Source organism: Daucus carota, chromosome 4 (genome assembly GCF_001625215.2).
Source record: "Daucus carota subsp. sativus chromosome 4, DH1 v3.0, whole genome shotgun sequence".
Lineage (NCBI taxonomy): Eukaryota > Viridiplantae > Streptophyta > Magnoliopsida > Apiales > Apiaceae > Daucus > Daucus carota.
Genome location: NC_030384.2, coordinates 6,545,784 through 6,554,885, shown reverse-complemented (window position 1 = coordinate 6,554,885; position 9,102 = coordinate 6,545,784). Strand labels below are relative to the sequence as shown.

The window sequence follows — 9,102 nt, the reverse complement described above, 5'->3', positions numbered from 1 at the left end:
TATTTCAAATGAGAAGGAAGAGCCTTTAGTTCTAACTCTGGTGGTTCATCAATTGATGACTTAGGAGTCTTGAACTCCCTTGACGAAAGATCCAAGGACTCAAAGCGTCCCCTAGTTCTTGTAACCTGTGAATTAGCTTCTAGCCAAGCTAAGAGTTCAACATTATCATCTTCCTCTTGAGAAACATTCAATATTAATTGCTCCAAAGGATCATGAGAAGAATTAGAGTCTAATTTATCAGAAATTAGCTCATCAAATATGGTGATAGCTGAGCAATCTTCTACATCATCAGAATATTTCATTGCTTTAAAGACATTAAAAGTCACCTTTTCATCTTGAACCCTCATAGTTAGCTCTCCGTTTTGCACATCGATGAGAGTTCTTCCTGTAGCAAGAAATGGTCTTCCCAAGATAATGGGAACTTCACGATCAGCCTCATAGTCCAATACGATGAAATCAGCAGGAAATATGAACTTGTCTACCTTGACCAGAACATCTTCAATCTTTCCCTCTGGATGAGCAAGAGATCTATCAGCTAGTTGAAGAGTGACAGTAGTAGGACGAACTTCTCCAATCCCCAATTTTCTGAACACCAACATAGGCATCAAGTTTATGCTAGCCCCCAAATCACATAATGCCATCCCACAATAAGAATCACCAATAGTGCAAGGAATAGTGAAACTCCCTGGATCTTTCATCTTTGTAGGCAATTTATGTTGCAAGAATGAGCTACACTCCTTCGTTAGAGCTACAGTTTCAAACTCCCCCAGCCTTCTCTTCTTTGTAAGAATGTCCTTCATGAATTTCACGTAATTAGGTATCTGCTCAAGAGCCTCTACAAGTGGAATATTGATGTGAAGCTGCTTCAAAACATCAAGAAATTTCTTGAACTGAACATCCTGTTTTTGCTTTTGAAATCGCTGAGGAAATGGAGGTTGTGGCTGAATGTGTGATTTCTCAGATGTAGCCTTTGGTGGAGATACCTTGTCGTTTTCGCTTTCCTTATCATCACGAACTTCCTCATTGCCACTAGGTACAACAGAATCATCATGTTTGGCATCATTAGTAGTGTTCCCCAAAACTTTTCCGCTCTTCAATGTCATGGCCTTACAGTGCTCATTCCCAACACACTTAGGCTTTTCGGTGTCGCTAGGGAAAGTACCATGTGGTCGATTCCTCAGCTCATTAGCTAGTTGCCCAACCTGATTCTCCAAGTTTCTTAAGGATGCCGCTTGACTTTGGACCAGAGCTTCAGTCTGAGATGTACTAGCTTCATTCTTGATGATGTACTCCTTCAACATATTTTCAAGTGAATTAGACTGAGGTGCTTGTTGAGAAAATCCGGGGGGATAATTGGACTTTACGTTGCCATTTGAAGTTCCAGAATTTGCCCCTTGATTGCTCCAAGAAAAATTAGGATGTTGCCTCCATGACTGATTGTAAGTATTCGAGTAAGGGCCACCCTTATTTTGATTTCCCATGTAAAAGACAGATTCTGGATTTGAAGGACAACTATCATAAGTATGAGCCTCACCGCAATATACACAAGAAACATTCTTGGTTTGATTAATCTGTGAACTGAGGGATTGCTCCTTCGATTGATTATTGCCCATGCTCAGATTCTTGAGCATATGCTCCATAGATGCTAGTTGAGCCTTCATCGAAGTTATAGAGTCCACATCATAGATTCCAGCTACCTTTTTACCTGTTTGAGCTCTAGAAGATGACCACTGATAGTTGTTGGTAGCAATTGTCTCAATAATTTCATAAGCCTGATTATAGGACTTAGAGAGAAGAGCCCCATTTGCTGATTCATCCACCACCATCTTTGTTTGAGCATTGAGACCATTATAAAAAGTCTCCATCTGAATGCAATGAAGAATACCATGATGAGGACATTTTCTGAGTAATTCTTTAAATCTCTCCCATGTATCATACAAAGATTCATCATCCTGCTGTTGAAAAGAATTGATCTCATTCCGGAGCTTTGCATTCATATTGGGAGGAAAATACTTGCTCAAGAACTTTTCTGTCAAATCATTCCATGTTGTGACTGATCCTGCCGGTAAAGAATTTAGCCAGGTTCTAGCTCTGTCTCGCACAGAATAAGGAAATAATTTCAAGCGCAAAGCATCTTCAGGTACTCCTTGAAATTTGAAAGAATCACTGATCTCCATGAATAGACGAAGATGAAGGTGAGGATCCTCGGTAGGCATCCCACTGAATTGACCAATAGTCTGAAGCATTTGGAACATGACCGGCTTCAACTCAAACTGTGTTGCTTGAATATTGGGTCTTATGATCCCCGAATTTAATTCTTCGAAATGGGGTGCCGCATATTGCCGAATAGCACGATCTTTATCATCCACAATAAATGCACCCGCTGGAATGTCTCCATTATTAACATTGTCACCCATAGCTACTTTTGTTTGTTTGATCTTGCGTTGTGCTTTTCTTCTTCTATTGAATGTTCGCTCAATTTCAGGATCAAAAGCAAATACCACTGGGTGTCTTTTGCTCATGCACAAAGAGACCTGATGAACAAAAAAAATTACTCCCGTTAGAACAGAAGTAACAAAAACCAAACTGTAAGAATATCAAATTCGCAATTAATAACTAAAATAGTCCCCGGCAGCGGCGCCAAAAACTTGTTGCGTAAAATACTAATGTGCAAGTGTACACAATCGCGAACAAGTAATATAGTAATAAATACCAGATATCGTTCCTCAAGGACTATCTATACGTATCAATCACAAATAATATCTAACAGTCTAGTTATCGAACACAATAAATTGTTGATTGTTTTTATATTAAAACTAAATTTAACCAACTAAAATTATACTAAAGTGCTTAACGAGTCTCAAATATGAGAAGATAAGTCAGGATAATTACTTCCCCCTAACACAAGAATATCGGTAAAAGAGTCGCGAAATATTGCAGCAAATCACAATTTACTAGCTAGAATTCAATGGTCACAGGTTTCTCTCGAAATCACTATGATATAATTCCTACAAATAAACTAACATATGTCTATGCCAATTTAATATTCGGAATCCAATTAAGCATCAATTCACAAAGCTATGCATGGTCACAATATATGTCTATACCGCAACTATATTATAATCAAAAGATATAATCATGCCCCATTCAAGTTTTGTGTCAATTAATCATAACCCTCTCAGTATTATGATTAACTCGATAACCCACTAGAGTTGATCAGACAATAGCAAGTATTAACATGAAAAACACTTGAATGAGTAAATCACGAAATTGCATACAATATTCTTAACAAAACACCAAAATCCTCATGCTAGGGTTCCATAAAAATCCCAACTTTATACAATTAGTTCATACTCAAAATATAAAAATCAACCAAGAATAAGAAAAACATGTTCATGATAACAAGAGTTAAGGAGAGAATTCTAAACAAAGAGATGAAGAAACAAATCCACTGAATGTCTTCAATGGCTGAAATCTCTTCCGTCTCGCTTCTGCAACTCTCTTTGCTCGTGCCTCCACTCTCTATCTCGTACCATCTCCCTAGTCTCAATACCAAACCCTAATATCTATATTATAAGTATTGTTAATGAATTAATGAAAATATAAGGAGATTTCCGAATCAGAATAGAATTCCAAAAGAGTAAATTCGCAGTTGACTTTTTGACTCTGATTCTGGGCTGATCCGACTGGGATAAAAATGCAAGTCCTCCTCTGAATTAAAGGCCTTGTTCTAAGCTTCGCGTGGGCTCTTGAATCGTCTGATTTGGACTTCTAGAACTCCAGATATGGCCCAAACGGTGAATGTTGCGCAGCTAGCTTCAAAATCCGAATTTTATTCGAATTAATCACCAATCCTTGCTATTTAAACTCCAATCTATATTTGATTAGAATTCCTTGCATCCTACAATAAAACATTAATATTTATTAAATAAAAATCCAATTAAATACAAAATAACCAAAATACAGGGACAATATTAAGATAAAATGCACGCTTATCACACTTAAATATCTTCAGCTTCAATTCCATCAAGTCTCAGGGCAGTGTTGATTTTGACTGGTACATGTGGTCCTTTTTCAATACAATTGATGTAGCTTTGATCTAAGGCGAGAAGATGCATCCTCATTTTTACTTTCCAGTGAAAGTAGTGTTCTGTTACTAGCATTGGAATTTTGACTCCTTCATCTCTTCTTCCCATTGTTGATTGTCTTTAGGATCTTTAACTTCTTGTATGTTAGAAGACCCTCTGATACCAATTGTTATTTAGACAATGCAAACAATAAGTTAGATTGTAGAAGGAGGGGGCGGTTAAATACAATCTACATAAATTTCCACTAATATATGCTTAACAAATTATATCAAAGCTACAAGAGAATATTAGAACTAAAACAGAAATTTAAAGAACAAGGCTCTTAAAAATTTCAGGTGGATTGTTTGATCAACCTGAGAGATTTTTATATTAAGAACCTTCCAAGTAAAAATTACTTGGCTGCTTACAAAAGAATGAAGAGCAGAAGCTTACAATTTCTTGCTTGTTATCTCTACTGCTTTGTTCTTAAGTTCTAAGTGTTTGGATACTTTGAAATGAAAATTACAAAGTGAATATGTACTACTACAAACAAAACAAGTCTGTAAAGTATTTTCCTACTCTTTTTCTAGCTATTACAAATATAGAATTTCTTGGACTTGGTAGAACATTTGGCAGCTTGAAATGCTTGTTGCTTTGCTAGAAATGGTAGGCTTTGAGGTTCTCCATATTTGACTAAACTGCTTTTGGTTTAGCTTCCAAAACTGGTGTGGCATCTGTCACATCAACCCTTCTTGTCTTTTACCACTAACTATCAATTGATAAATTTATCGATTGATAGCATCCTTGAACTAGAGATTGATAGCCTTCCTTGATTAGCCATTGATGAGATTGATGTAGCGATTGATGAACTTTCTATTTAGCCATTGATACTTCATGACTAGCGATCGATCTTCACTTCACTTGGATAGATTACATGACTTCAAATATTTACAATTATGTCACCCTATCTACTCATCCATTGATAGATCAACTGCTAATCTAAATGTATACACTATGAACATATCAACTGCTAAGATGCTTCAGCTTTGTTACAGTACCACATCATCCGTTGATGGATGAATCTGATCAATTGCTACTGCCTTAACATGTTAGCCATTGATCAGCTACATTTAGTTTTATTCTAAGTAAGAATAAAACAAACTTTGTATCATCAAGCATCACATATTCCTAACATGCTTATAACGCCGTGTAGATTTCCAATTTTGATATCTTGTTGAAACTTGAACCCTTACTTGAGATTTCATGATGTTGTTTACCTTTTCTATTGTTACACTTGTTTATATTGATTATTATAAACTGTTATGTACTGCTTTCACTTGTTGAGCTTTGTGCTCATTAATGTTATTGTTTATGATAACCCTTCAGTGAAACCCGAAGATGGCACGATTCAAGCAAACCGCCCGTAAGACTTGTGGGGGATCGGGGTATGCCTATCGCCGGTTGATTGAGAAGGTTATGAACTTATAGTTCCCTATTCTCTTTAAACTTTTGGGGTGTAAAACTTATAGCAATATGACTTAGACATATTTTGGTTTCTAATAATTTAGATGTTGTTCATACTCATTCCTAGTGATTCCAGGGATTGTGGATTTAGACTTGTAGTTTAACATTTAAGATTCCGTAGTACTCTATTGTTTATTATATTATGCATGCTTTTGCTAGTTAGTATTGTGGGTTCGTCACATTATCTTTGGATCAACTAATGACAAATGATAAGTGGATTTTATATCCACTTGGAAGCCTTCGTTTTGACTTAAATCGATGAAATGGACTCAAGCTTTTGATTTTTTTGATATGTTTTAGTGTTTTGTTGTGCAGGTTTCTTGGAAGGAGGACGAAGAGGAGATTCATAGCTTTCATTGAAAAAAACGGCGAAGCAATCGGATGCGCGAGTCAAAAGTTACAGACAAAGAAGCATTGGCTGCGTGGGCTGCTGAGTTGGGGCGCCCGCCCAACTTTGGCGCGGCCGCCCCACAATCTGTGAGTGATTTTAGGCCCGTTTTTCCCATATTTGATCCGTTTGAAGGCCGTTCGCTGGGGAAGTTAAAGAAAGGCTTGAGGGACTTAAAAGATAACCAAACATTCCAAGGAGCACGTGACGGCTACGGAGAAGATCAAGATCGAATTTCATAGTTTTTACCTTTGTAATTCTTCGAAGTAGGCTTAACTTTGGATGCTCGTTCGGTTTTGTTTCGAAACTCTTACTTTATTACTTTGATAATGTCTAGACTATTCAGTACCATGTTTACTCTTATTCCCATGATGATGAGAAGTTCGATTATAAACTAATCATTATCGTGGGATTCTAGCGGATTTATATATAGATTTCAGTAGTTGAATTGCCTTAATTATTTGTGTGATGAATGTTTGATTTCTTCGTATTGGTTGTGCTTATTCTTCTTAGATGTGTAGCTAACATCTAAGTTGTGTGTTAATCTTTATTGAAGCGACATTGGATATATTGATTTAGAACTTGCCATGCGAACATAGGATTATGTATTCAATATACATGATTAGTGGTGTGAATTTAACCATCTTGCATCGCCCTGTGTAATCTTGATAGATAACTTGTTCTTCAACCGTTATGTTTTCAAATCTTATAGACATATAGGGTCTAAGCATAATTGGTGTCTGTTTACCTTCTATCTTAATTGTGGATGTGAAACAGTATGGTGCACGTACAACGATAGTTAGCGTGCATCAGTTTCGTGTTATCTGGTTAGTTATCAACCATCACATATCGATAAGGCATAACTCTGAATGAAGTATATAATGAAGTTAGAATCCCATGTTTTATTCTCATTAGTAATTCGATTTTAATTTTCTTAGTTATAATTCGACTTGATTTAGTTAATTTAGAGAAAAAAACAAACCAACTTGTTATTTGTCTGAGCATTGAATAATAACCATACGGTGGTGCATAAGTGCATATTTCTGAACACACCAGTCTCTGTGGGAACGAACTGAATTTGATTCTATACTACTTGTGACCACGTACGCTTGCGTGATTTTGTGCGAACAAGTTTTTGGTGCCGCTGCTGGGGACTCGGTGTTATATTTTAGTTTATGTGCTTGTCATCAGTGGTCGTTAAAGTTCATTGATTTGGATTGTTTTCTCACTTTAGTTTGTTTGTGTGTGTTTCCGGTACTTGAGTGACGTGTATGCGAACACGTTCTCAGGCTTGTAAGGAAGCATTGGTAAAAGCAGAAACGATAGTGAGTACTACAATGGGTGACCAATCACCAGTGGCGAATGATACTAAGGCTCTTAAGGCTTTCTCTGAGCCGAAAATCAATGATATTCAGTCGAGCATTGTCAGCCCACCACTTTTGAGATCAAACCGAGCACTATTCAGATGGTACAGAACTCAATGCAGTTTGGGGGTTCCCCGACTGAGGATCCTAATATGCATATTCGGGACTTCATTGAGATCTGCGACACTTTCAAGTTAAATGGTATTACTAACGATGCCATCAAATTGAGGTTGTTCCCATTTCTCTGAGGGATAAAGCAAAGGGATGGTTGCATTCTCTTCCTACAGGATCTATTACAGCTGCAATCAATTTCTTACCAAGTTCTTCCCTATGGCCAAAACAGTTGCAATCAGGAATGCTATTACTCAATTCTCTCAGCTATCTGGTGAAACTTTATGCGAAGCGTGGGAACGCTACAAGGAGATGCTTCGAAAGTGCACACATCATGGGGTGCCTGATTGGATGGTGATTAATTGTCTCTGTAATGGCTTGGGACCTCAATCGAGACCAATGCTAGATGCAGCATCAGGTGGAGCTCTATGGGCTAAGAACTATGATGAAGCTTATGAGTTGATCGAGATGTTGGCTGCAAACGAATATCAGAATCCTATGAAGCATCTTCATCAAGGCAAGGCAGCAAGAATTCTAGATGTTGATGCTACTACAGCTTTGACTGCTCAGCTTAAGGCTCTTGCTATGAAGGTGGATTCTTTGACAAATCTGGGAAATCAGCAGCCACCTTCAGTTTGCGAGCTTTGTGCTGGTGCACATTCTTCTGATCAGTGTGCTATATATAGTGAATCCGCTCAGTTTGTGAGCAACTTCCAGAGGTCTCAACAGCCAGCTCCTGCCACTTATCATCCCAATAATCGGAATCATCCGAATTTTAGATAGAGCAACAATCAGAACTTCATACCACAACAGCAGCAACAGTTTCAGCAGTAAGGAGCTAGACCTTTCAACCCTTTTGGTTTTCAACAACTGTTTGCACCGAAGCAGCAATTCCATCCACCTGGATTCCAGCAACAAAATCATGAGGTGGATGGACAGTCTTCCAACGAAAGATCTGAATGGGAAGAGATGAAATTAATGATTAAAAGCCAAGAGGTGTCAATCAAGACTTTGGAGAACCAGATTTGGGAGCTAGCATCAATCTGATGCGCTTGTCGATTTTCATGCAACTTGGTCTTCTGGAGCTGAAACCTACTAATATGTCTTTGCAACTGGCTGATCATTTGATTACATATCCTAGGGGGATAGTTGAAGATGTGTTGGTAAAGGTGGATAAGCTAATCTTCCCTGCTGATTTTGTCATTCTCAACTTTGAGGAAGACAAGAAGATTCCCATCATCTTGGGAAGACCATTCCTTGCGACAGGGCGGACGTTGATCGATGTTCAAAAGGGTGAACTCACAATGAGAGTTCAAGATCAAACGGCCATTTTCAACGTGTTCAATGCTATTAAACTTCCATCGGACGAGGAGGAATGCTTCAAAGTTGATGTGCTCGAAGCTGCAGCACATTCAGAAATTGATCACAGGCTGAAAACTGACATCTTGGAAAGTGTTCTATCAGGTGACTCTGTATTCCGAGATGAGAGGAAGAAGAACACCTTCAATTCTTAAATGCTTCTCCTTGGAAAAGAAGGATGGATCCTCCAATTGAATCTCTTGGATTATCAAAGTTGAAAGATTCTCATGAACGGCTGAAACCATCGATTATAGAAGCTCCTAAACTTGAGCTCAAGCTACTTCCGGAG

The 9,102-nt window shown here is 37.9% G+C and overlaps 2 non-coding genes across 2 annotated transcripts; one reads left to right on the top strand and one right to left on the bottom strand.

Annotated features, from left to right (window-relative positions):
* The first annotated feature begins 1,881 nt into the window (after nucleotides 1-1,881).
* On the top strand, nucleotides 1,882-1,988 carry LOC135152498 (small nucleolar RNA R71). The gene has a single exon (XR_010291673.1). It is a non-coding gene; the product is annotated as a small nucleolar RNA R71 (small nucleolar RNA).
* Nucleotides 1,989-7,688: 5,700 nt separating this feature from the next.
* On the bottom strand, nucleotides 7,689-7,795 carry LOC135152476 (small nucleolar RNA R71). Its single transcript, XR_010291654.1, has one exon. It is a non-coding gene; the product is annotated as a small nucleolar RNA R71 (small nucleolar RNA).
* Nucleotides 7,796-9,102: the final 1,307 nt, after the last annotated feature.